The sequence below is a fragment of the Notamacropus eugenii genome, chromosome 6 (genome assembly GCF_028372415.1).
Source record: "Notamacropus eugenii isolate mMacEug1 chromosome 6, mMacEug1.pri_v2, whole genome shotgun sequence".
Lineage (NCBI taxonomy): Eukaryota > Metazoa > Chordata > Mammalia > Diprotodontia > Macropodidae > Notamacropus > Notamacropus eugenii.
Genome location: NC_092877.1, coordinates 320,250,790 through 320,278,439, shown reverse-complemented (window position 1 = coordinate 320,278,439; position 27,650 = coordinate 320,250,790). Strand labels below are relative to the sequence as shown.

At 38.5% G+C, this 27,650-nt stretch overlaps 1 protein-coding gene across 3 annotated transcripts in view; it reads left to right on the top strand.

Annotated features, from left to right (window-relative positions):
- EPHA4 (EPH receptor A4) overlaps positions 1-3,181 on the top strand; it is a 166,044-nt gene extending 162,863 nt beyond the window's left edge. For all 3 annotated transcript variants that reach the window (XM_072617933.1, XM_072617934.1, XM_072617932.1), the window contains one exon: positions 388-3,181. The gene's annotated coding sequence lies outside the window, so the exon portion shown is untranslated. The remainder of the gene's footprint in view (positions 1-387) is intronic.
- The last annotated feature ends 24,469 nt before the right edge of the window (positions 3,182-27,650 follow it).

Genomic DNA, 27,650 nt, shown 5'->3' with positions numbered 1-27,650 from the left:
CAATGGGAAGATCTAATGTGATTTTTTCATGTTCTGCCATTAGGTGCTTAACACTTCTTCACAAAGAGTTATGGCATGTAGTGTTTTAAAATTGGAAAAGACCCTAGAGATAGCTAATCTAGCTGGATTCTGAGGAAGCTGGGCATTTTTATTCTGTTTTTCAGAAGAGAAAGCCAATGTAGAAAGTTTCAGCAAAATTGTGTGACTGAGCTAAGATTAGAACTTGAAGACCTTTTTTCCATCTCATTTTCGAGTTTGCTGCCTGACTTGCCACATCATATTTTCTGTCTAGATCTTTTTGTAGAGAAGGCTTGAAGTTAGCTGTCCGCCTCTAAACTCGGCCAAAACATTTGTCTAATACGTTCCTGTCTTGTCTTTCGTTTGTAGGGAAAGTGGATTCTTTTTTTTTTTTTTTTTTTTTTTTGGCCTCACAGTCCTTCCCGCTGATCATATTGACCATGGGGAAAAGAAAGTCAAGAAGCCAAACTTGAACTTGAATCCTTCCAAATTCCACGGGCCTCCTGCTTCCACCGCACCAGATGGGATGGGGCAGAGACACTGGACAAAAAGAGCACTGGTCCCTACAAAGCAAAAGCATGTAACTTTCAGATTTCCTTTTTTACATTGGAAGAAGATGCCATCACCACAACCAACACCGCCACCGAACCTCCTAGGCTCAGCATCTATTCTCTCCAGCTGTCACTTTGAGGAATGTACTGTACCGAAGCACTAGCCCTGCAGAGTACCTGTTTTTCTCCTTTCTATGGTTTTATTTATACATATTTCCATAATTCTTTCCTGTATGTCACTGCTGCATCTGGATGATGGCAAGTGACCCAACGCTACAGGTCTTAACATGGACGCCGAGTCAGGTGCCACCATGCCGAACAAAGCCAGTTCATGGGAGCTGCCCAGTATATGCATTGCTGAAGTTACATTTTACACGAGATGTGCCATTGCAGTGATATAAATATATTTTTTTTCTAGACTAAATAATGAGCTGACTATCTCTTTTGATGTGTGTACATAGGGGTGTGTGTGTGTGTGTACGCATGAATGAGTGTGAGTACAGGCATGTATGTACATGTATTATCTCATGCTTAGAACTGCCCATGGATGTTTTGGAAAGCCCCTCATAGGGAGCTGGCTTTCCACGACGTCCAAGCTGACAAACTACATGAGATAGAAGGTCTGTAGACTATGTCTTTCCTACTAGCAAGAAAACACAGAAGTGTTAAGTTTCCTGTATCTCTAAGTGTATTTTGTAGCTGCCACGCTAACCTTAATCAATAATCCTGCAGCCTAAGACGGAGGCACTTTCACCTTAGTTACGGAATTGATGTAAAGAAAGTTCGTTCAGGCCATGGAGCGGCCATCAATGTTGCTAATTCTGATTCAAGTCATTCTCAGAATCACACTTATTGAACGAGGGAAGGGATGAAATCTGTATCTGGTTACCTGAAATGTAAAACAACATACATCTATTTTCCTGCATAAATGGACTTGTTAAATGTGAACAAATATATGCAATTCTTATATACAGTCAGAGCTGCACTCTGACATCAGCGTCAAGTGCTAAGAAGGTTGTGTCCTGTTATTAATAGCTTGTCTCCCAACATCACAGAAAAACCACATAACAGTGATGCTTGAGGGTACACTCTTGGGTTCATGCCAAGTAGCTTTGAGCACTTCCAAGTTCCAAATTTTCATGGAAAGTTACTTTTGTAAAGGGAAATAATCTACCATAAACTCCTATTGTCCTCACAATGACACCAGCATCTAGAATCCAAGGTCTAGAATGTGAAGATTGAGTGTTGACAAATACTACTCGTTCTTGGACGGGAAACGTATACCAAACTCCAGCCAATGTACTGCCATTCCATGGGTTAGGTGAAGCGACTGTCATGCGTGGTGGGTGCAAAGATTTCTGTTGCATCATGTACCAGGATAAAAAACACCACTAACAAGAGGTAAAATGCCGAACCTATACCCACCATCGACCAACCTTGATTGTATTCAGACAGGGTGTGGGGCACTATACTCTAGACACTGTACTAGAGAGTCAAATTTCATTTTCGTCTATGTAACCCCTCCTTAGGCCCTTAATTTTTTTTTTAAAGGGAAGTGCCTATAAATAGATACTTGGAGAATAATAGTATAAACTATAAACCATAAAATGCTCTGAGCAGATTCTCTCTCAAATATAAGTTTATTTCCTGATCTCTAAAATGAGAGGGGTAGATAATTGGCCAAAGAGGTCTACTGTGCTAGAAGCAGAGAACAGGATAAGTGGTCCTGTTTTTGCTTCACTTTGTATCTTCCCTGGAACCTAGCACAGTGCTTTGCACATAGTAGGCACTTAATAAAATGTCTTCTTTTTAATTGAGTTGAATCAATTGTGATCCAGTTTTCACACAAATACAGCATGCTCAGATAGCAAATTGCCATCAAATCATGAACAAGGCAGCTTTAATTAATCTCTCTCCTTACCCCAGACCAAATTAAACGATGCCAGTATTTGTCTGCAACCCTTTGTTCTTGAAGAGGTTATCAATGGGACTCTCTACTAAGTAAACTCCAGTATATTGGGGGTCAAGGGAGGGAGATGGGCTAGGGGAAGGTTGTGCTCTTGACACTGCTGGTAAATATACCTTGAGATCTCTTGCTGTATTCAGTATATGATGGAGATGTGTATTAATGCATATACACTTATATCCACGTATATGTTTGAAGACAAAAAAAAATTTCTCACCAGGAAATGAGACTTTTGAAAGCAATATTTTCATTTAACATTCTCCTACCAAGAACAAACATTGACACAAACTAAAGAGTGCATTTATTTTTTTGTATCACTGCAAGTATATTGGAATATGCAAGGACTGTGGTTAAAATTAGAATGTATAAGGCATATTATCATTTAGTTCATGCTAAAAAAATTTTTTTAACAGACCATTGCTTGGTTCATAAATGTCCATAAGTTTGAGTGATCTCTGAGTTAGACATAGATTTTCTATTTTGTTTTAATTTGTCATTTTTTTCCTGTTTGGACTTTAGGTACACATAACTTATGTCATTTATTTATGGTCTTTTATACCTAGTTTGTAAATTGTAAAATAGCAAACTCAATGCAAAAGTTTGCATTTGAAAATAATAAAGTAGTTGCTGTACCAACAAGGAATAAGAGAGTTGCTTCTTTTCAGCATCTTTGCTCTAAGAAAGATATTTCTGTGAATGTCTTTTTTCCTCTGATTCAATAGCGCTCCATTTCTCACTGGTTCATGATTCAAGTACAAAAACTTGAAGTGGCCCCAACTTAATACAACACAAGCACGCATGCCCACCTCAGCTCCACCCTTGGGAACAAGTCAAAATAACATGGACCTGACAGTCTACTACGTTGCCTGACCTTAGTGTTCTCACCACCTGATGGCCTGCACCAAGCTGTCACCTTGCACAGGGGCTGTCCTCTGGTGTATACAACTCCTATACTATGCAGAACAGCCAGGCATGTCCGAATGAGGCAGTAGTTTTAAGGAACAAGGTCTTTCCAACCACAATACCGTGTTATTTATTTGAAGACCTCATCATGCTATTGACTGCACCATCAGAGCAGTTAGCATCAGAGAGGAATGTCAGGAGGGTAGATGGAGGTGGTGCTTTGTAAAGCATCAAATCTTAACCTTAAGGAGATTAGGAATGGGGACCTTAGGGAAGACCTCATTCTTGTTGGTGATTTCTCCAAGGGTTCCATCCAAGGCCATTCTTAAAATGGGTGGAGTAACTAGGGCTTTAAGGTGGGCAATGAGTAAAAGACCTGAGTTTCAGTTCCTCAAACTGCCATTTGCTACTATTTGACGTTGGACAAGTACATTACGTCTCTTGGCCTCAGTTTCCTTATGTGTAAAATGAGGTGATTGTTCTAAATGAGGTTAGATTCCTCTTAGCACTGGCACTTTTATGGTGAGTAGTGGGGATCTTCACTTGAGTAGGCAAAGTTGATGACCCCTTTCCAGAATACCTCTTCTACTACCTCTCTTAAATGTCACCAAAAGATCAGAGTCCCTGCTCTCAAGGAACTCACTTTTTATTGGAGATCACAGAGTTATTACTGAAAGGCCCTGTAGTCCAACCTCCTTGTTTTAGAGATAAGAAACCTAAAGCTCAGAGATGTTGAGCCACTTTCTAAAGATCACACAGTTGAAATTCGACAATAAGGTCCATTTCTTTAAGCTCTGAGGCTTTTGATTTTCTTGTCAAAATTTAGAGCTCTTGGTGTGTGTGTATGTGATAGTGATGCCCTAAGACAGAAATTATTTGACAGGGAGCAAAGTGCTCAGGGTGGGACTTACAGAAGGGATGAAGACAGGAGCCAAGGAACAGAACAGAGAGGGAATAAAAGATTAACTTCTTTTAGCATTTTACCTAGAACCAGTCCTCTGTCCACTCTAATCCTGCAGGACTAGACAAATCTGTACTTTTATTCTACATACAAAGTCGTTAATATGGAGTTGCTTACTTCTAGGTTGAAAATATCACTAGGTTAGAGAAGAGTTAATGACAATTTCACTAAGGTTTACAAAGCACTTGTAAGTATCATTAATTGTGCAAAGTACTTTGAAGGTGCTTGCTAGCAGTTATGTAATGCTTTAAGGCTTGCAAAGTACTTTATAAATATTATCTCATTTGATCTTCACAACAACAGATAAGCACTATTAGTGGCCCCATTTTACAGACATGTGAAAACTGAGGCAAAATGTCTTTAATGGCTTTTTAATGACTTTTAAAGAGATTTAATTCTCAGCCACAAAGCTAGAGTGTGTCTGAGGCTTTTCATATATTATCTCATTTGATTAGATTCATGGAATTCGTGGAAGATTAGATTCAAATTAGAACACTGAAGATTTTGTAGAGATGGGGTTGATGGGTAAATACGTCTATAGGGACGTATAGGGAAAACACAACATATACCTCATCACTGTGAGAGACTTGGAGCTACATGGACCCTTGACTCAAACTTGTGTAGCACTTCTTATGTTCTTATTGTCCTTTCTGCTCTCACACTTTTTAAGTTTTTTACTTTTATATTAAAGTTTGAATTTTTCTGAATTTTTTAAAGCTTGAGATCAGCTCTTCACTCACAAATAATCAACTCTTTCCTTATAAACAGTGCCTTTGTGCCCACTAACATTCTTCCCAAATGAGGCTCCAGAAATACCCTGGTGCCAAAGCAAGTGACTCTCGCTCCGTCGCATTTTTCTAGCTGCAGTTTTCAGATTAAATCAGTCCTCAGTTAGCTGTGGCTCCATAGCAGCTGTCCATCAAATTAGAGAGGTAATGTTGTATATAGTGAAGAGGGAGCAAGTCCTGGAAGTAGGAGGTCACATCCCATTTCTGATGCCTGCTTGCTGGGTGACTATGAGAAGTCACTTAATCTTGGCATGCCTGCACTTTCTCATCTAGAAAATAGTGAGACTGGGCTGGATGGCCTCCACCATCCCTCCTCGTTCGAACTCTGTGACCCTAAGACTTCCCTCAGATACCAGCTACTTTTCAAAGATGGTTGGTTGTTGCCTTTCACTTTCAAGAGGACCAAAATGATATCATTGTGTTAGAGTCAAATTATAGTGCATCTGAATGTGACTGATCAGATCAATACTAACTTGGGATGCTCTACCCACAGGTCAGACGCAAATAGTCCATGTGAATACTTGGATTAGATTCTCTAAATTTGCACATCTTGCATTTCTTTTGTGCTACTTCAATTCTGCTTTGCTCATAGAGCACATCACCTTTTCTGACGTGGGCACACCATTCTGGGCTGTCCTGTGCCCCTGTCTCCCATGCACAATTGATTCCAAAGTTCTTTATAGAGACCTTGAGAGTATCTGACTCTCATGTGAGTGCTTTTTTTCTGACTACCATGTGAGTGCTTTCCCGGTGTGAGTTCTCCATAAAAGAGTCTTTTTGTCAAGCATACATCTGGCATTTGAACACTGTGGCCAGGCCATCAGAGTTGTTCTTTCTGTAGTAGAGTTTGAACACTTGGCAGTTTAGTTCAAGAAAGGACTTGTGTCTGGTCTCAAAGATGCATAAGAGTTGAAGTTAGAGCCCAGGTTTACAGGTTGATTGCATTGACTTGAAATCTTGGCTTTGAAACTTCTCAATTTTGAGAACACCTTTGACTCTAGGTGCAATTCAAATGTACCCCTTCCATTGTTATTGTTGTGTTCGTCCTTTGTTTTCAAAGAAGACCATGCCATCAGAGAAATGATGACATGACTTGCACTTGACTTTGTTTTGAGTGCGGGAGGGCTGTGCAGGTCACCAGTCTCACTTCTCCTCCAGAACCATCTGAATCCAGTGACCAGATACTCCTCAGGATGGCTGGAGATGGCCCAGGATGCAATGGGAGACCTTGGTCTTTTTCAGCAAAGGCCTATTCAGGTGCTTACTTGGAGTGAGGTGACAGCCATTTGCTCACTCCTTCCATAAAATATTTCTGAATCATGTTGGCTAGAAATAATTCCATTCAAGTGCATCAAGGCTACATGTGTACAACATACCATTTTCTATAACTAAAGTGTAGACTCCTTGAAGGTGTCCTTTTATTGATCTTTATTTGATTTTATTGATCTTTACTTTTCTGACAGGGCCTAGCACAGCTCTTCACGTGTAGTTGTTGTGACCCCATTTTGGGGTTTTCTTGGCAAAGATACTGGAGTGGTTTGCCATTTCTTTCTCCAGCTCATTTTACAGATGAGGAAACTGAAGCAGACAGGGTTAAGCAACTTGCCCAGGGTCACCTAGTTAATAAGTGTTTGAGCCCAGATTTGAACCCAGGAAGATGAATCTTCATATTCCAAGTCCAATATTCTATTCCCCGATACATGCAGCCTTCACAAGTAATAGACACTTAATCAATGTTTGCCAAATAAAATCACACAAACTCCCACAACCAAGTTTGCTCGACTGCTTCATCAGTGGGCTTGGTGGGTCCCTTGTTCAGTCATATATACGCCAGGAACATGCACTGATTCATTCATTTTCACAACATAGTTTTCCAGTTAGTGAGACTTGTACTATAGGGATTATGTGAGTTGATTATCCTTGCTAGAATATGGGTGGCCCAACCATAAATTAAATATCATACTACCTACCTCACTGTGTTTAGTAAGAATTAATTTATGGTTGAATTTCCCTTCTTTGCCTTTCACTAAAAGCACCGAATTACTTGTTGCTTCACAGATACCTAGACGCTATATCTCCTAGATGAGGGGGTGATGATTTTCCTAATTATTGTTTCCATGCTTTAAGCATAAAGGCATCAGACAGGTCTTCTCACGGACCATTTTTTCCCCTGAGGATGTACAGGTGCTATAGGTAGAAGCTAATAATTAACCAAGTAGAGCGAGGAGATGGTCCCAGAGACAAGGAGTCAGTCAGCTAAAACAGAAGAAAAGGCAGCAAGCAATGTGAGAAATGTGGCGAGAGGCAAAGAAGGACATGGGATCACAGACACTGAGATGCAAAGGACCTCAGAGGTTATGTAGTTCAACTTTGTCTTTGAAATTAATTTTATTGATTTCTTTAACTTTGATATCTTCAGTTCTGCCTATAACCCTCTCCCTAACCTGCTTTTGCTACTCATTGAACCATCTTTTGCAACTGCATCAAATAAACAAAAGTCAATAAATGAACGAAGGACCGAAAAAGAAAGAGGAGGGAAAAGCAGTTGAACAAATGAATGAAAACCAACTAATTAGTACAAGATCTGCACTGTGTTTGACAGCTTGCAGGGTTTCAAACCCATGATCCTCTCTAAGTAAGGAAGAAGAGAAGGGGGTAATTTTAGCATCTTTTTTCTTTAGGGACAATCTTGGTCATTAAAATTCAGTAGTTTACATTTCAACCTCTTCATTTCGCATTTTGCTCAAAATCACAGAAGTGTGAGTGGCAGAGTTAGCACTCGAACCCAGGTCCACTGTACTGAGTGCTCTGAGGTATGATTTGAACTCTGGACTTCTAACTCCACAACAATGTTCTTTTCACTGTACAACACATAAACAGTTTTTATTAGAGCTGGGACTAATCAGTCTTCTTAAAAATTATTATTTCTTCGTGTTCTTTTCAGAAGAAAAGTGAAATTCTACCTCTTAAAAAAGAAAAAGCTTAAGAAGCATGACAGGAGGGAGAAGAGGAGGAAAGTGATGAGAGAAAACCGTCGTAAGTACAAGACAGAGCACTCACTTCGGCTGCACAGGTGCTCATGAATGGTGTGAAACCAGAAGTGAACCCAGAAGAACCTCATCCTCGACGTTGGGGAAACCATTTTAATGAGCTGCAAACTAATTGAATTGCCAGGTCTAAGATTAACTGGCTGTGATTTTCAAGTCATTATTCCTCTCTAGAATTAACTTTCCGTGAGCTTCGAGCAAAGGTTGGGCCAATATGGCGCTTTTTAGCTCTAAACTTTGATGATACTTTTGGGGGGATAACAATCAGTTCTACCCTATTAATGCAAGCATGGCCTTTATACTATTTTATTAATGGAAGAAAGTGAAGCATAAAGAGACAATGTGAAGAAACGTGGTCTGATGACTTATCCTCTGTTAGTAGCTATGAAAATAATTCTTTCTGTTCTTCAGACAAATGGACAAAAAATCGGGAAGAAAAATCGTTCTAAATGTTTTATTTGTTTTTAGATGTTCTTTGAAGCTTGAAATCAATGCAAGCTACGTTAGAATAAGAGAGACAACATGGTATAGTTGATAGAGGGTCAACCTGAAAGGCGGGAAGACTTAGGTTTAAGTCTTCATCTGTCATAAATGGGCTGGGTGACCCTAGACAAGTCGTTGGATCTCTTTGTGTCCCAAGTCATTTTCTAAGATGAGAAGTTGAAAATGAATTGTCAGGTCTGTCTAGTGGAAGTTTCCACCACAGGCATTCCTTATACCCGTTAAATAATAGGGTTGAACCAGGAAAAAAAATATCCTTATGTGAATTTACATTTCTACAACACGTTAAGGATTACAAAGCACTCTGTTTCCAATCACCTTGTGAAGTAGGTAGGACAACTATTAATTTATTATTAATTACAATAATTAATACAAATATTAATTATCCCCATTTTATAGATGAAGAAACTGAGATTCAGACATTCTGGTTTAAGATAATACAGTTAGTAAGAATCAGAGCCCTGATCCAAACCCAAGTCTTCTGATTCTGAGTTTATCCCTTTCTATTGCACTGAGAAGTTTCCTGTATAACCAATTTAAATATTCTTAGTCTTTGAAAACTTTATTTACCCCCTCATTGACCAAGGGAGGAAACTGAGACTCAGAAGTTTGATATGACTTCTAAGGCCCCACAGATAGGAGCCAAGCCAAAGCTAAAACTTAAGACTCCTGACTTCTACTTATCTCAGTATGCCCCTCACCCACTCCTCATTAATGCCCTCCTCTACTTCTCCAAGGCTCTCATTTTGAAAGAGAATTGAATTTTACCTCCTGATGATGAATATGATAGGATCCATTAGATGGTGAGCTCCTTGAAAGTAGGGGCTATTTTTTGTCTCTCTTTGTACGCTCAGCCCTTACCACAGTGGCTGGTATATAGAAGGCACTTAATAAATGCCTGTCAACTGACTAGCTGAAGATAGTGCTTCTGGACCCATTGTAAAATTTTAGTTCCTAATTTCTTGGCAGATGTCACTGTGTTTTAAGCTGGGTGGCGTATGCACAAGTCACAGCCCTGGTTGAGATCTGAATTTTTCAAAAAATCAAAATAGATTGTGACAATGAAAAAGTGCATAGTACATTTAAATCAACACCGTAATCAGGACTTGCTGCTACACTGCAGGCCCTGACCTCTGTTATTTTACCCTTTCCCTTTTGAGGAAGTACCCTTGGGCCATTGACTGCCTCTCAGTCCAATGGGTAATAGGCCTCTGACATATCTTATTTCTGGCAGTAGCCTGGAACTTAATTTGGGGTTTACAGCAGTCCTACAGAAAATCTGACGAACTCTTAAAAGAAAACACAATTAGGACCAAAAGTATTGGGTTAAAACCAGCATAGCAAAACATGTCTGCTGCTTTGTGCTTGGCTGGACAAGTCAGCCACTAGAGAAAGGTTGCTTTGATATCTTTCCATAGAAACTCTGGGCAGTACCCATAATATATAGGAGTCACTTCTAGTCTGGAAATCTGCAGTGTATCACCGCCTAGCAATCAGGCTGACGTATTCTAATGAGACCCATGTTGTTTGTAATCAGTCTGGCATTGCTTATTCGGATCTTTATTTCACATGATGCACTTTGAAATGGTTCAAATTGCACCAGATGCTTTAAGAAGTAACATTCTGCTTTATTCCATTACTAATGTTTCCCCCGCCCCACCCCTTCCTCTATCAATTAACATAATTTTAAAATCTACCAGAAGAAGCAATAAGTGGCTAAAATGTTTCAAAGAAGCTCAAGAATTTACTTGTCAAAAACAGAAACTCACAATTTTGCTTTGCCTTGTTTTCTTTTGTTTTAAATGGACTTGGAACAATAACAGAATTCATATCAATTTCAGGATTCAAATCCTATAAAGTCATCCAACATTTTTCACCTGTGATTTATCGAAACCTTAGGATCTTCCATGGACTGCTGGGTTGGTAATTTCTTATCGTCTGGACATTACCCTGTGTGTTCCATTACAGAATTACCACACAGTTAAAGTGGTGCTGTGGATGGAACACCAGTGCAGGAGTCAGGAGGACCTGAGTTCAAATCTCTCCTCAGACACTTGACACTCACTTACTGTGTGACCTTGGGAAGTCACTTAACACCAGTTGCTTTATCCTGGGTCATCTCCAGTCATCCTGATGTATACCTGGTCACTGGATTCAGATGGCTCTGGAGGAGAAGACTCCTCCAGAAGGCTCTGGACCTGCACAGCCCTTACTCAAAACAAAGTCAAGTGCAAGTCATGTCATTATTTTTCTGATGGCATAGTCTTCTTTGGCAACAAAGGATGAACACACACACACACACACATATCACACAGTTAAAGTTTTTTTTCTTAAGTTTTAATGTAACTGGAAAATGTAATTCTCCCCAACCTCCCCAAATGACAAAGGAATTCAGGCATATTTAGAGGCAATCAAAAAATATGCAGAGACTTTCCACTATCTTGTTTTATGGGTTATAGCTTTGGTTCTGATGGAAGATCTCCTATGAAAACCTAAACTACTTTGAACAGTAGCATAGATGATGAATAGCATTTGCTATCCTTGAATTGATACCTAAGCATTGATTGACCAAAGTGCTGAAGATAGCATGGTACCTGCTTTTTAGATAGCATATGTTTCTTTTCTCTCACTTTATTTTTTTTTGGGGGGGGGGCGGTGAGGCAGTTGGGGTTAAGTGATTTGTCCAGAGTTACACAGCTAGTAAATGTCAAATATCTGAAGCCAGATTTAAACTCAGGTCCTCCTGACTCTAGGGTCAGTGCTCTATCCATTGCACCACCTAGCTGCCCCTTAGTATATAGTTTCTTAATGAAGATAGAATAACACCTCCTGACAGTGATCTTCCAAATTATGCACTGATAGCCTCTCAGTTACTCAGAACCAAATCATCGAGACCTGAACTTCATTTGGAAAATTCAGATTGGGAATAAATACACCATCATTTATGCTTTAATTATTCAAGTCTAAATTTCAAAGTCAATAAGATGATCAAACATTTACCATTATGGTTAATAAACACGTATATTTACATAACACTTGAAGGTCTCTAAAGTGCTTTTCTTACTAGAACCCTGTACCTATGTAGTCACTTAGTCTCCCTGTAGCTCAGTTTCCTAATCAGTAAAATTGAATAATAATATCTACATCAGACAGCATATTATAGTAGTGAGTATGCACATATACATACATACACACATATATACATACACACATAGAATATAGAGTGATGGCCTTGGAGTAAGAAACTTGGGTCCAAGTCCCATTTTTGCTATCCACTGCCTGTATGATCTTTATTTACCCGCAAAGTGACCTAGAAACTCCCCAAGACTATAAGGTACAAAGACGGTATCAAATTGCATTGGATAGAAGGAGTTTACCCATTTGGCAGTTACTATGCCGCTGAAATCACAAATCCTGCCCCTTTCATTCCTCTATTCCTGTTGCCCTGCTCAGAGTTTCTATGAGCATCAAATGTGAATAAATACTCTGAAAACTTTAAAACAGTAAATAAATGTTAGCTATTATAATTAGCATTAACATTACTGTTATAGCCATTCTTATGATCACTCAGAGATCAAATGGCCTCTATCGGAGGATCATGTCTACAATTCAGGTATAGAACAAATACACCAGTATTAGCACATAGAAACCAGCTTAATATTACAATTTAAAATCAATAAGATAGTTGTAAAAGATTCATTGTTGTAATAATAGCAGTATACATATAGTACAAAAATGTATATATGTACATAAACATACATTTTTGTACTGTGTATATATATATACTCATGAAATCCACTCTAGACCTTTCAATGAAGTTAATTTTCCCCTGCAGAAAAAGAGGTGGGATTTTCATTTTATCATTTTTATTTTATTTTATTTTTGGCCAAACCAGGACTATGATTATTCAGTCCTCAGGGACAGAAGCCAGGTAAGTGAGGTAAGAAAAAGAGGGATTTGAGGAAATGTGCTGAGAGTCTATTCTTATTCTGTTTCCACTGCTAGCCATTGATTGTTTTTCTAGTTAAGTGTTAAAGGATGGGAGTATTTAATGATCCTCAGAAACCCACATGTGATTTCTTTGGACTTCCCCGAATTTTTCAGCCATGGCTATTAACAGGGCAGATACTTTAAGAGTTTGATGTATTTCATTAAGAAAGTAGGCTTTTGGCTCCCAGTACATTGGAAATGAAGGAGAGGGAAGAAACAACGCTATTGGCATTGCGAACAGAAAACAGACATTTTTATCATTCCTGAAAAAGTAAAACAAATACAAGAGATGCAATTTAGGGATGTTTTATTGACCAATACCATAATATTCTCAAACAAGCCTGCCTTCTCTAAGCTGGACATTTATAGAAAATGGAAATGATTTCTGTGCTGACCCCTTCAAATATTAGGATCATCATTGCTCTCTTGTGGACTGGAAATGTGGGTGGATGTGGGATTCAGGATGACTTGGCTTTGCTTTTCTTTCTCTGTTGATAGCTGCCTTGCTAAGAATGCTCACTCACCTGATGCTGCTTCGCTTTGTTTGAGTCCTATCTACCTGGCCTTTTGTTCTTCTGATTGCCATTACCTCCTGCACATTTCTGAGAGGCTCCAGGAAGGGCTATCACTATACTTGGCTGAATTTTGCAGTCGATTAGTTTTAAAGTTCGCTTATCTTGCTTATTGGACTGAGTGTACTGCATGTGTGCTTTTTTAATTAGTTTAGAAAGTGGGTGGAGTTACAGCAGAAGCAAAGTCAATTTCAATCAGCCCTGGTTGGCTGAATATATTTAGCTTACTTAGTAGATCGATTCTGGATTTCTATGGAAGGTCGGTTTTTGTGTTGGTGGTTTTGATCTTTTATTTCTAGTTTTGGATGAACTGAATAATCCTGAAAAATTATTTTATTATCAGAAATCACTGCTTTGTTGTTTAATTTACTCAGATTGAATTATATTCCACATTTCATCTTTAATTGGATGAGTATACATATACATATAAATGTATATATGTATATACACATAACATATACATACATATATGTGTATATATATATGATATGTATATATACACATAATATCCAGAAGGACATTAGAATTGCAAATTAATAAATTAAAGGTAAAATGCAGAATATAATTATGTCATAAAAATGATACATATACCATGTATTTTAGATCTACAACATAAAGATACTTCATAATAAGATTCTATTACCAATTATATATACTGATTTCAAACTACAAAAAGGATGACTTGGTTTCCTCTTATTTCCATCCATTTTTTCTTAGTCATGCTAACAATTATTCCCCTCCCCACTCATTATTGCTATTTTGTGTATTTAATGTAAGGGAGATAGGGGTTTTGTCACAATGGTAGGAGTGCTGGCAGATGCTTCGAACTTTTGTTTCTCCACACCAGGCTTTTTTATGCTTTTATGGAACTTCTGGATGCTCTACTGGCAGTTAAGCCTACGGGAGATTACACTGTTATGTCTATCAAATGTGTGTATGTGTATGAAATATACTGAAATTTAGTCTACAATTTTATTCATCCCCCCTTTTACATTATTATTCTCCCTATAGAAATATTTTGTTATTTGATTAATGGTTTTTGCTTGGCTTGATAATAAAGTAGGTACCTGATGGGGTCTTGAGATAACTACTTCTTGTATACTAAACCTAGTAATGCAAAGGAATGCAAGAGTGAATTGAAGATATGCTACATAATACATTCGGTAACAATCAATAAAATAAACACTGATACAAACAAAATAAAAATATTACCTTTTATCAAATAACCATCTCCATTATTTATAATTCTAGCAAGTATTTCTGTAACTACTCAAACTTTTACAAAAGTATTTTTAGTGTATTAACATTAACTACATGGTTTTCTCTAATATAATTTCTTAACGTTTATGAGTTGGTAATCACACAACATTTTATAAAATGTCAAGTGATGCTTTTCCATAGAAGTAATGAGTCAAATAGGGGTCATCCTCCACTTCTCACTTTCACTCAGCCTCCAAGTCTCATAGGTTTTACATTTTATCCTATTTCTTGTACTTGTTCTTAAGTGATGAGGAAACTGAGATCCAGGCAGTCTCATAGGCAGTGCCCCAAATGGGATTTAACCCAGGATTTCTGGCTATACTCCTTAAAATAAATAGGTAAGGATTAAAGAAGGAAAGAAAAGAAAAGAGTTCATTTTTGGTATAGGGAATAAGATGAGTAAAACGCAAGGCAGCAAAAAAAAAGTATATATCCTGTTTGGGAGAACAGAGCCTATTATACACTAGCTAGTGATTAGAATTCATGGCAGAGAGTTATAGGACATAAGACATGGTAGGACAAATTTTGCTAGACTTAGGGCAGGAAAGGACCCTAGAGATCTAGTTAAACTTTCTCACTTTACAAATGAAGAAATGAGTCTTGGGAAAAAGTCCTGACTTGTCCAATTATATACAGGTCGAAAATGACAGCGCTGTGATTTGAACCCAGGGTACATTTTCTCCTCTACAACATATTCCTTCTCCACTGGAGGTTTAGAATTCCAGCCTTTCATACTAAGTCTTCTCCTGTAGTCTGAACTACATAAATTTTGATTAGGAACAATCCTTGAAAAACCCAAAGGGAAAAGGAGGAAGAGGATCCTTTTTCTTTTATGGATATGTCAATGTGAATAATTAAGATAGGGAAGGGTGGCCAAGTGAGAGAATTCTTGTTCCCAGTTGTACTTCCAAGGTATCATTATTCTTGGTCCACTGAGATCCATGTTCTCTAAGAGACACTCTTTACCAGGGCACTCATTGTGTGATGTCAGGTTGCTGAGGAACCTAATTTCCCATGAGAGGAGAAAATAGTTCCCCTTCCCTGTCTCCAAGGTACAAATGGAGAACAGAGGCTTCCCAGTATAGATTCTTTAGAACTTATTTTATTTTTCAATTTCAACAAAAATCTACCTTCTCTACCTTTTAGTTTCCCTCCTTAAAAAAATCTTTTATTTAGTAGATTCACCTACTATACTTTGTTCAACCAATTTCCAATTGATGGGCATTTCCTTTGTTTCTAGTTCTTTGTCACTGAAAAAAGGCTCCTAGAAATATTCCTGCACATATAGGTCCTTTTTCCTTTGTTTTGCTGTGATCTCTATAGGGTGTAAGCCCAGTGGTATCACTTAGTCAAAAGATATATGCAGAATTTAGTAACTTGGGGTAAGTGTTCCAAATTGCTTCCCAAAATGGCTGGAACACTTCAGAGCTCCCCCAACAGTGCATTAGTATGTCTATGTTCCCACAGCCACTCCAACATTTGTCATTTTCTTTTTTGGGGGGAAGAGGTCACCTTGCCAATCTGATGAGCATAAAGTAGAATCTCAGATTTAGTCTAGTTTACATTTCTCTATTAGTGATAAGGAGCATCTTTTCATAGAGACAAACATTTTGGATTTTTTTCTTTGGAAATTACTTTTTTAAATATCTTTTGACCCCTGTGCACAGTTGAATTAATTTTCATTCCATTCCTCTTGGCTTGCAGGAGGAAGAGAGTTCTGTGCTCAGAATTTCATTTTTTGTCTTAGGGGTACATGTTTCTTGGTCTTGCTCTCCTCTCCATTCTGCTCTTGAAAGTCATTTTTTTTTTCTGAGAGTTTTCACCCACTTTCTTTAAGCAGAAAAGAGTGAATTTCAAATCTCTGGTTGTTTGTGAGAACCATCCCACAGTCCCTTGGCTGTGCGCTGAAACTATGTTGGTAGTATGGATGACTTTGGGGACTTGGATACAAGAGTAAAAAGAGGCTTTGTGCTGGCCTAGTTCTTCTCTTTGAGGAGCTAAGAAGGCCCTGGGAAGTTACTTGATCTAATGCACCTGTCTTCTCATCAGTTAGATCTTTCCGAAACGCCTTGGGGAATAATTAATGAAAGGTTGTGCAGCCAGCCTGAAACCCAAGGTGCTAGGGAAACAATTCAGTAGTGGTATAATGGCTATTTCCTTCTTGCTCAATGTAGGCACTTGATGGAGCAATCCCTTAAAGTCCACCCTACTTCAGGGCAGACTTGCCTTAGGCAAACCTGTGAAGTAGGCCCTTTGTCTCCAGAGGTTTTCTTCACATAGATGGAAGGCACATGACTGCTTCTGGACTTCGTCAGCCTTAAGAAAAGTAGGATGGTGCAATGGTAATAGTACTAGATTGGCCATTTCAAGGGTCGGTATTGGAATACCCAATCTACTCTTTATCATTTAGGCAAGTCCCCCTGCCCCGCCCCCGTCAGTGCCTCGGTTCTCTCTTCTGTGAAATGGTATTAGTAATGGCACATCTTAATATATAGGATTTTAAGTTTGCAAAGGGCATTACATACATTATCCCATTTGATGCAAGGGGGAAGAAGGAAAGAAGAGGACTCTTTCCTTTTTTGGTGAGGGGAAGACTCGTTGAAGGGGAGGAGGAGGAGACCTGGGCTGAGAGTCAGGAAGGCTGAGTTTAGGGGTTATCTTGAACACTAGGGGCTGTGAGAATTTGGTCAATTAAATCCCTTCACCTCTGGGTGCCTCCAGAGAATGCTGAGACGTACTCTTTAAGTTGTAGAGAAGGTTCCAGTTTGCTTTATCAGAATGAGTTTTTTACCTTCTGAACTCTGATGGAATTAAACCTCATAGACCAAAAAAAAAAAAAAATGAAAAACAAGCACAGGCTATGTCATTCCCATTTCACAGATAAGGACACTGATATTCAGAGAGGCTGATTTACTGGTCCATGATCATACAGCTAGTAAAGTTTGAAGTAGGGTTTGAACCCGACTTTAAAGTCCACCATTCTATTCTAAGCAACAAACCCTTAAGAAGTTTCCAGCTCTAAACTGAAAATCCTATTATTTCTTCTTTTTCTCCCCATCAGTTATTCAATATTCTCTTAATACACATCTTCTCTTCCCAAGTGACCACCTACCACCTTCTTAAGAGGAAAGTATATATGATCCGTTATTAAGATCTCCAGGTCTATTAGTTTCATGAGCTTCCAGGGATATGTTGGAACTGGATCCAAAGAGCCAACTGTTACAGTTTTAGTGGGGACATTTACACAGCAGATATGGGTAAGTACTACAAACCACAGCTCTATTTATTGTTTCACTGATTGTTTAGACTTAAGAACGTGATGGAGAGAATGTTCAGGCAGATTAAACTTTAAAATGTATTCTACTTTTCAGAGTCTATTATTAAAACATTTTCCAACATATTTCATTGTTTCCCTTTTAAGGAGCATTTCTACGATCTCATAGAATCATACCTCTAGAACCAGATATGGCCTTAGAGACCATCTGGTCCAGACTCCTCATTTTACAAGGAAGTGGAGAAAAGTCACCTTTGTCAAGATCCTAAAGGGCAGGAAGTGTCAGAGAATGGATATGAAGTCAAGATTCCTGAATCCAGAGCTAGTGTAGGCTGAGTGACATGACAGAGGACTGGTTCTAGTACCAGAGAACCTCCCTTCAAATCTCACCTCTGACATTCGTTCCATGAATGATTGCATGCAAGTCTCTGTGATTCTGGATCTATTTCCTCATCTGTAAAATAAGAAGGCTGCTCTATTGCATGCCCCTTTCAGCTCTAGAACTACGATCCCTTCCCATTGTAGAAAAGTCCAACTATGTCTTATTCCTGACTCATTTTATTTCATATACTGGACACTTATAGGAATGGGAGGTGGTAGAAATTGAAGCCTCTCAAATCTTCTTTTCTGAGACTGTCCCTGATCAATTCTGCTACTTCATAACTTTTCTGAGTTGAGCTGAAACTTCTAAGCATAGAGTTTGGCACCAGCCACTATGGTGACAGAACAGATTCTAGCCCCTGTGTACTCTGGGCACTGTTAACTGGCCCAGGAGCAGAGGAAGGCAGGAGCTGACCAAGTTGTTTCTGAACTTAATTTATTTGATATTCTATTTAGTGCTTTCATGATGGAATATTTTGGATCCTAAGCAGAAGACCTAGGTTCACTGTTTATTTTAAACAACGAACACCTGCCATGGACTCAGATTAGAAACACTTGGAGGAACCAGGCAGCAGAATATTTATAAATTCTCCCAAGTCTTTTAATTGTGATCAACAGAAGAAAACTCAAGTTATAGGTTTTTCTCTTCCTGAAGAAGGAAGGCCTCCATTTCTTTTTCCATAATCTAATCACCGTGTTTCTGGTAGAGAAGGTCTTAAGTCAAGAGTGCCAGTCTGAGAAATCTATTAGGGTAATCCTGGGCAAGTCTCTACCACTCCCTCTCCGATAAAATTATAGGCTAAAGGAAGGGTTGCTGACCATATCAATGGAAGAAGTTTGTGCAGTGAGAATACCTTACTTACACTGATGAAAGCATAAGCCACCTTCCCACCCCCCCCATCCCAGATCAAGCCAATTGAGCTAATTATCACTGACACATAAGAGGGAAAAGCAAAAGTCTAATAAGAAACACTCTGTATTCCAGAAATCTTTCAGGGCTATGAAAGTACCTGTGTTCTAGTTCATAATATGTATTCGGTATGGGAAAGCAATTTATCTGGATTGGCTGGATTTATTTTTTTTTCTTTTTATTAGAAGGACAAAAATAAAAGGTAGAAAGCACATATCAGATTTTTCTGATTTGTCTTAAATCGTCATCCTTCTCAGTGAAGACAATGTTCCCATCCTCTCCCTAAAGGATGATAAATAATATAACTCACCTTCCATAGAGTATGTGTGTGTGTGTGTGTGTGTGTGTGTGTGTGTGTGTGTGTGTGTGAGAGAGAGAGAGAGAGAGAGAGAGAGAGAGAGAGAGAGAGAGAGACAGAGACAGAGAGAGACAGAGATAGAGACAGAGACAGAGACGGGGGGGGGGGGGGAGGGAGAGACAGTGCATGTGTGTGTGTATGTTTGAGACCATCTCTTTGATTCAGAGCCTTGGAACAATCTGCCCTTGGTCTTTCTTCCTTCCTTCCTTCCTTCCTTCCTTCCTTCCTTCCTTCCTTCCTTCCTTCCTTCCTTCTTTCCTTCCTTCCTTCCTTCCTTCTTATAAAACTTACCATGCTTCTTGCCTCATTGGGTTTCTACTGGATCTTTGCGATACCTGCATTGTTCTGCGTGTCTAGGGAGTCTGCCCTAATTAACCTGTGAATTATGCAGATCATCATCCCTTTTCATCAATACTAATTTTGAAGACTGCAAAACACTTCACAGATTTTATCTCAATGAATCAATAAACTTTTATTAAGAGTCTACAATATGCCATGCATTCTGTCAAGCATTAGGGATATGTAAAGAAACAATATACAGTACTTGTCCTTAGGGAGTTTATAATCTAATGGGAGAGATAATGCATATATACAAACAAGGTATGTACGGTATAAATAGGAGATAATAAGGGGAAGACAATGGAATTGAGAGGGGCTGGGGATGCTTCCTGTAGAATATGGGGAGTCAGGAGGTAGAGCTGAGGATGGGGAGGGTTTCAAACATCAGGGACAAAGAAAATACCTGGAGTTGAGAGATGAGGTGCCTTGCTCTGGGAACAGCCAAGACGCCAATGTCACTGGACAACTACCCTTCAAGGCAAGTAGGTGCAGTGGATAAAGTGCCAGGCCAGAGTCAAAAAGACCTGAGTTCAAATATGACTTCAGATACACACTAGCTCTGTGACCCTGAGCAAGTCACTTCACCGTTTGCTTCAGTTTCCTCATCTGTAAAATGAGCTGTAAAAGGAAATGGCAAACCACTTCAGTATCTTAGCCAAGAAAACTCCAAATGGAATCACGAAGAGATTGACTCTACTGAAATGACTGAACAACAAGGTCCTTTCAGCTCTGACATTCTCTTCTGTAAATTCTATACTATAAGCTCTATGGGAGAAGGAAGGACAGTGTGGCAAAATGAATAGAGAGATGTATGTACTTATACTCTGTGTATATGTATCCATATATGGATATGTGGAAACAGACACATACAGGTATATTTATTCACAGATAGATAGATAGACAGATAGATGACAGATAGATAGATGATAGATAGATAGACAGATAGATAGATAGATAGATAGATAGATAGATAGATAGATAGATAGATAGATAGATAGATAGACAGACATGGGTATATGGTGCTCTAAAAGTCTTAGTACAGTATTAGGTTTTAATAGCTTAAAGATTTTTGACACCCTGTACATATGTATATGCATCTATATGCTTATAGATATATACATGTTCATATATGTGTACACAGTTAAGTCCCAATTAATGTGAATGATGAACCTCATCACATGTTCTTGTATATTTCCATAGGTCTAGAACCAATGACCATGTTTAAAATAGTTATAACTCTGAATTATGCAAATTTAAATATTGTTGTTCAGTCATTTTTCAGTCACGTCCAACTCATCAAGATTCCATTTGGAGTTTTCTTGACAAAGATACTAGAATAGTTTGACATTTCCTTCAGTTCATTTGACAAACAGATTGAAGTGACTTGCTCAGGGTCACATAGCCAGTCAGTGTCTGAAGCCAGATTTGAACTTAGGAAGATGAGTCTTCCTGATTCCAACACCTGAACTCCATGCATTGCTCCACCTAGCTACCTGCAAATTTAAATATACATAACCACTTCCACAGAATTCATTATTCACATTAATTGGGGGCTAGTGCTCTAGTACTCTCTCTCTGTCTCTCTTGCTCTCTCTCTCTCTCTCTCTCTCTCTCTCTCTCTCTCTCTCTCTCTCTCTTGTACACATATAACTATATATAAAAGAGAAGGAACTATACTTAGACAAAGTCTCCTTTGAGTCAATAGCTGACTATCTCATTTAGATTGGACCACGGTGAAGATGGTTGATGTAGGAGACTCCTCTGATCCTCTCTGGCTTCTTCCTCTGAGCCCCAGAGAGACTCTTATTGCATCTGTTGGGACTGACTCTGTGAAAGAAAACTTGCATGGAGTGTTATCAAATTTCAGCCAAGACAGAAAGATGAACATCTAGTCCTGCAATCTTGGAGCAAAAAATGGATGATTAGAGCAAAATCCATTGTCTGCCTAGAGTCGTTAAAGAAAGATTGAAGAGCTAGAGGAAGGTTCAGCTGAGAGCCGTGGAGGCATCTGGAAAGCTTTATTTCATAAGATGGAACATAAAACCTGCCGTCATCTTAAGGCTTCTGCTCTAGTACTTGCTTTTTATCACTCTAATAAAATAGATCAAATATAAAGGAGTCTCATTAAAAATTAGTGAATTTTTAAAGTAGTCAAAGGACAGTGGAAATAAGCACAGTAATGGTTAGTTGACTTTGTCCATCTTCCCCGAAAAGCAGCATTTCTTCCTTCTGCTGTGTGGCACAGTAGATAGCGTGCTGTGGTTGAATCCAACAGACCTGAGTTCAAATCCTGCTGCAGGTACTATATTACTTGGGGCATGTCATTTAATCTTTCTCATCCTGATTCCTTATCTGTCAATTGAGGATAAAAACCAAATTTACCAGTCGAAGTTGTTGTATGGATCAAATGAGATAGTATATGTAAGGTACTCTATAAAACATAAAATATTACATAAATGCTTGCTCTTATTATCATATTATCCTATCAGTATTTTTTTCAAACTTTTCAGAATGCCACAGGAAGATAAATGAGAAACAGAGATGCTCAATATTTGACAAAGAAAAAGTACTTAATTTCCCAAAGCAGTCACTCCATTTCTGGATACTTTCCACACACACAGAACCCCCCCCCCCCCTTTCTCTCCCTTCTCCCCTTCTCCTGGTTGATGCAAATTTTGTTATAGTGGATTTTTTTCTTCTAAATTTTTACACATCATTGACCGAATTAAATTCCATTTCCTATTTCCTTCTCCTAATTAAGTCATTCCCCTCCGAAAACCATGCTAATCCACATTCTGACTCCTCAGTCACTGTTAGAATAGTACAGGCACATGAATATTTTATACTTTGAAAGAATGGTGCATTTTGCTCAAGTGAACAATAGTCTTATGAAATTCACTACAAGGCAGAGTGGGTATGTGAGTTAGGGCTAAAAAAGGCTGAGAGATAACAGATGGACAGCCCCAATGCTGCACTCATATCCATGAAATATTTAAAGAACTAAAGAAAGGCTTCTAGCATGTTGGATAGGTTCTGTATGGAGGATTTATGGAAGAACATGAATTTGGGAAAATCATGCAGGGCTTTTAATGACCCCGAGCTCTTTTCCTGAAACAAAGGCACATCCTTTTAGCACTAATATTCTTAAAGTAACGTGATCTGGTTGTGTAGCATGGAATAACAGTCTCTGAAGACTTCAAATTGCAGGTCACCCCAAGAGGGAGGGAGTGGAAATGGTAGATTTAAATAAGCTGCAGCATGTTAACAAGAACGAACTACGGAGAAGCTACATCTGGAGGAGGTGGGCTAGCCTTCTAGTTGGTTAGGTGCTGTAAAAGATAGAGTGCTGGTCTGGGAGTCAGGAAGACCTGACTTCAAATGCATCCTCAAACACTTCCTAGCTGTGAGATCCTGGGCAAATCATATAATTGCTTGGTGCCTCAGTTTCCTCATCCATAAAATTTTATTAATAACAGCACCAACCTTACAGGATTGTGTAAGGGTCAAATGAGGTAATATTTACAAAGCACCTTGCAAATCTTGAAGCACTATATAAATACAATTATTATTTAATGACAACAAGGTGAGATAACCAACGGGTAGTGTGCATGTATCATTGGTGTTCAAGCAATGTCAATAGCTAACCAAATATTCTTCAGCACACTAGATGAATTCCAATGAACTATTTATACAGGGCCATGGAGTTGCCTTGGATGAGGAGACATGGATAGGTTGGAAGAAATATTACTACTGATGAGCTCATAGATACATAAAAATATTTAAAGAAAGAAAAGAATGGTCCAGGATGAAAAAGCATGGGTCTGCACAAGTAGGGAGAGTAGCCACAATGATGAGATCATGGGGCCTATGAAGCATCCAAAATTCTGCCAAGAATGTTTAGAGAACCAAGAATTTCATATCTAATGATACATCTCCAGTAATAGTTTGTATCCCAAGGAAATTATATCGAAAATCCTTGAATTGTGCCTGTTTTGTATGATCATGAAATCAGTGTCAATATGCCTCTTTCAACGAGGTATTGATCTCCAGGGATTTTTCTAGTGAAACTAATAAGAAAGAGGTTGTGGACCCAGTGAAAGAGAAGCAAAGAAAATTATTTATGGATGAAAGCCAGTTGGTCTGGAGAATTGCATCAGAGAGCTTGACTAGCTCTTGTAAAGTCTAGCACTACTTGCAGAGAAGACAACTTCTGTTCTCATTAACCCTTACTTACTTACTAGTAGGAAAAGAGTGCTACTTTTATTCTGAAACACTATCCATCCTCAATTCTTCTATGGTATAGAAAACAGACATGTTTTCTGTATAGATCTGGCATAAAAGTCTTGGCTTTCAAGATAAAAGCAAGTACATTGAAGTTGAGACAAGCTATGCTGTCATTTTTACTTTTCTTTGAAATCCTGCATTGTAGTCTGGGAGCAACCATATATTTATCATAGATTTCCAGTCCAGACTAGATTGTTTGAAAAGAAAACTTCTTCCATGTAAAATCTGAGACCCGTTTCCTTCCTGAGAACTATGGCTCTAGTGACTCTTCTTACCAGGGTAATCACTTATATAAATTACAGCCTGAGCCCCCATTCTAGGGCAATATTCTTTAGAATAGACAAAGTTTCAGTGAACTATGGCCAACAGGCCAAATCCAGCCCAATACCTGCTTTCATAGAACTGTGAGCCCAGAAACCATTACTGAAACCATTATTAACCATTTTCTCCTGGGCTTACAAAAATAGGTGGCCAGTGGAATTTAGCCCATGGATCATAGTTTGCTCACCCCTGGAAGAGACCATGCCAGAGTCACAAATTCAAAGCTTTTAATTAAATTGTAAATCCATGCAAAATAGCAAGATTGAAACAAACAATAGAGGTTTTCTTCCTCATATACACAAAGGTATAATTGCCTTTTCAGAGGTAGAAATTTATAAAGAAGTAGAAAAATTATCCCCCTGTTCATTTCCCTGTCTTCTCTCAGTATGCTTTCAGCATAGATATCTACTGTAGTCCAGTTGGACTGCAAATCTGGGCTGCCAGCTCCTTCCATATGGAATAAAATTCTCCCATCCCCATCCTCTGAAGTCTCTGGAAACAAAGGTGCTAAGAATAGGTTGAAACATCAACATCCTTTGCTGATTGGACCATGGTCTACAACATCAGACTGGTCTAGTTCAGCTTTTTACCAGTGGGAGTTCAGGAATGTACCAGGATTCATGGTTCCCTATGGCTTGCTGTCTGTTCTCTCCCATCCCTTCCTCTAAATTCAGATGTACTATGACATCAACCCAGTGTGCAGGCATACATAAAGTTTGGTTGGATTGTGATTGCCTGGCATTCCTTCTAATGGATATCAGCTCTCTGGTTTCATTCATCACGTTCTCAAAGTCAGGCAAAATCTTCCTTCCATTGAGGTTAATATGACATGTTCCTTTTACATACTAACAACTCAAGAAAGAAATTGAGTATAGATAGCACTGACTTTTGATGTTATGACTTTATTTTTAGTTACAGATATTAACTCTGTCAGTTACATGAAAAGGAGTATCCAGAATATTATTTAACATTTCCTTAGTACCACTTGGGCATCTTTCTTCCTTGAATGAGTCCAGCTACATGACCCCTTGGAAAAGAGGGGGAAATATATATATGTATGTATGTATGTGTGTATGTGTGTGTATGTATATATATATATATATATACACATGTATATGTATATATATATATATACACATATTTGTGTATACATACATACATATACATGTCTACCAACTGCTTTTGTTATGCCACAACCATAGTCACTTATACATTATGCATAGTTCGAAGGAAGAGGATTTTTTTCAGTTGATCACATCATCTCCTAGATAAAGCTACCCTCTTATATATTTCTTCCACTTCCCAGCCAGACTCCAAAGGGTGGAGAAGCTGTTGACACTCCCTGGTTCTCCCTCCACATTTTCATTTCTCTCCTCCTTGCGACCTGGCTTCCAACACTACTACTCTACTGCAGTTGCCCTTTCCGAAGCTGCTGCTGATCTCTTTAATGCTAAATCCCATGACTTTTTCTCAGGCTTCATTTTCCTTGACTTTTCTGAGGCTTTTGATACAATAGTATTTCTTCTTTCTTGAAAACTTTCTTCAATCTTCATAACACATCCTCCTCTAGTTCTATCTAGTCCTCATTCCTTTGCTAGATTATCTCTCTCTTTTCCTCTGAGTATGGGTGTCTCTCAGGTCTGTCCTGAGTGCCCTTATTTCTTTCCCTCCACACCTTCTCTTTTAGTAACCTCATTGATTTCCATGGATTCAATTATCTTTTCTTTTCAAATGACTTCCAACCAGCCCTTATGCCTTTTCCATCCCCTCAACACAATCACTTGCACAATAGATATTCCCATTGGCATTGTAAGCTCATTGTGTTCAAAACACAACCGATTATGTCCTCTCTTTTTTCTTTCAAATTTTCTGAATGGATGAAAGCATCACCAGCCAACTATTCACCCAGGTTTTGTAGCATTAGAGTCATCCTTCACTTCTCCCTCTTCATTATTGCTCATAGTCAATAAATTATCCTCTTGTTAATTTGGCCATAACATTTCTTACAGCTGCTCCCTTCCCTTACTTGCATAGCCATCTCTTTCTCAAAATTCTATTAAGACCTTCTGATTGGTCTATCTTTTTAATAATTCTTCTTCCATATAACTACCAAAAGAATCTTCCTAAGATGCAGGTCAGATAATATTATTAACAATCCAAGTCATACTTAGCTTCTGCTTCAATTTCCCTGGCTCTCTTAACTGTCTCAGAGTTCTTGTACTTCAAGGATCTACCATAAGACAGCTCCTGTGTGAAGCCCTTTCTGATCCCCACCCTCCTCTCCTAGATAGTAAGGCTCTCTCCTAACTCAAATCATCATCCTTTGTACTTCTGTTGTTCGACCTAATAGATGATAAGATCAGAGATATAGAAATAGAAGTCACTAAGTCCAACTTCTTAATTTTACAGATGAGGAAATTGAGACCAAGAGTATTTAAGTGATTTGTCCAAGGTAATACAGGTAAGATTCAACCTCAGCTCTTCTTGACTCCAAATCTAGCATGCTTTCCCTTGAGTATGAATTTATACAGAGAGCATTGTTTTTGTATAGCCAATACCTGGCATAGATCTTTGCATGTGTTTAATAAATATTGAAGTGGACTGAATTAAAGGGAACCAAATCAACTGGACCAAGGTCATACAGTTTACTCTTATTGATAATTATTGTCAGATCAATAGACTAGGATCTGAGTCTCTTGATACACAGGCCAGTTTTATGTACATTACATCATTCTTCAAATACTCTATGCCTTGCGTGGAAAAAGCAAAATAAAAACAAAATAAAAGAATGCTAATATTAAAATATATCCCTGCACATATGGACTTAGGTACAAAGGTATACCTACTTCTCCACAGCCCAGAAATATGTGCTGAAAATGTGGTTGCCTTAGCTTCTCTAAGTGGAATATTTCAATGGTTCTTGTGTGATGGATTGCATTTAAGCATCTGGCCAGAAAAGGAGTAAAAATAGACTAAGACTAAGATATGGCTCTATGGCAAATGAAATATTGTGGTGTTGACACAATCCTGTGTAACCTACTAAAATTTCCAACCTAAATTTCAATGAATGAGCCAAGGTTCAAATGTGAGTGATGTCCCATGCTTTCCCTAAAAGGAGTTTTATTTCACCCTGTAGTCATAATAACAAGATGATGTAGCTAATTAATCCTGCAGAAGCTTTTTTTCAATTTGGCCAATTAAAAACATACTCCCTGATACCTAGCAA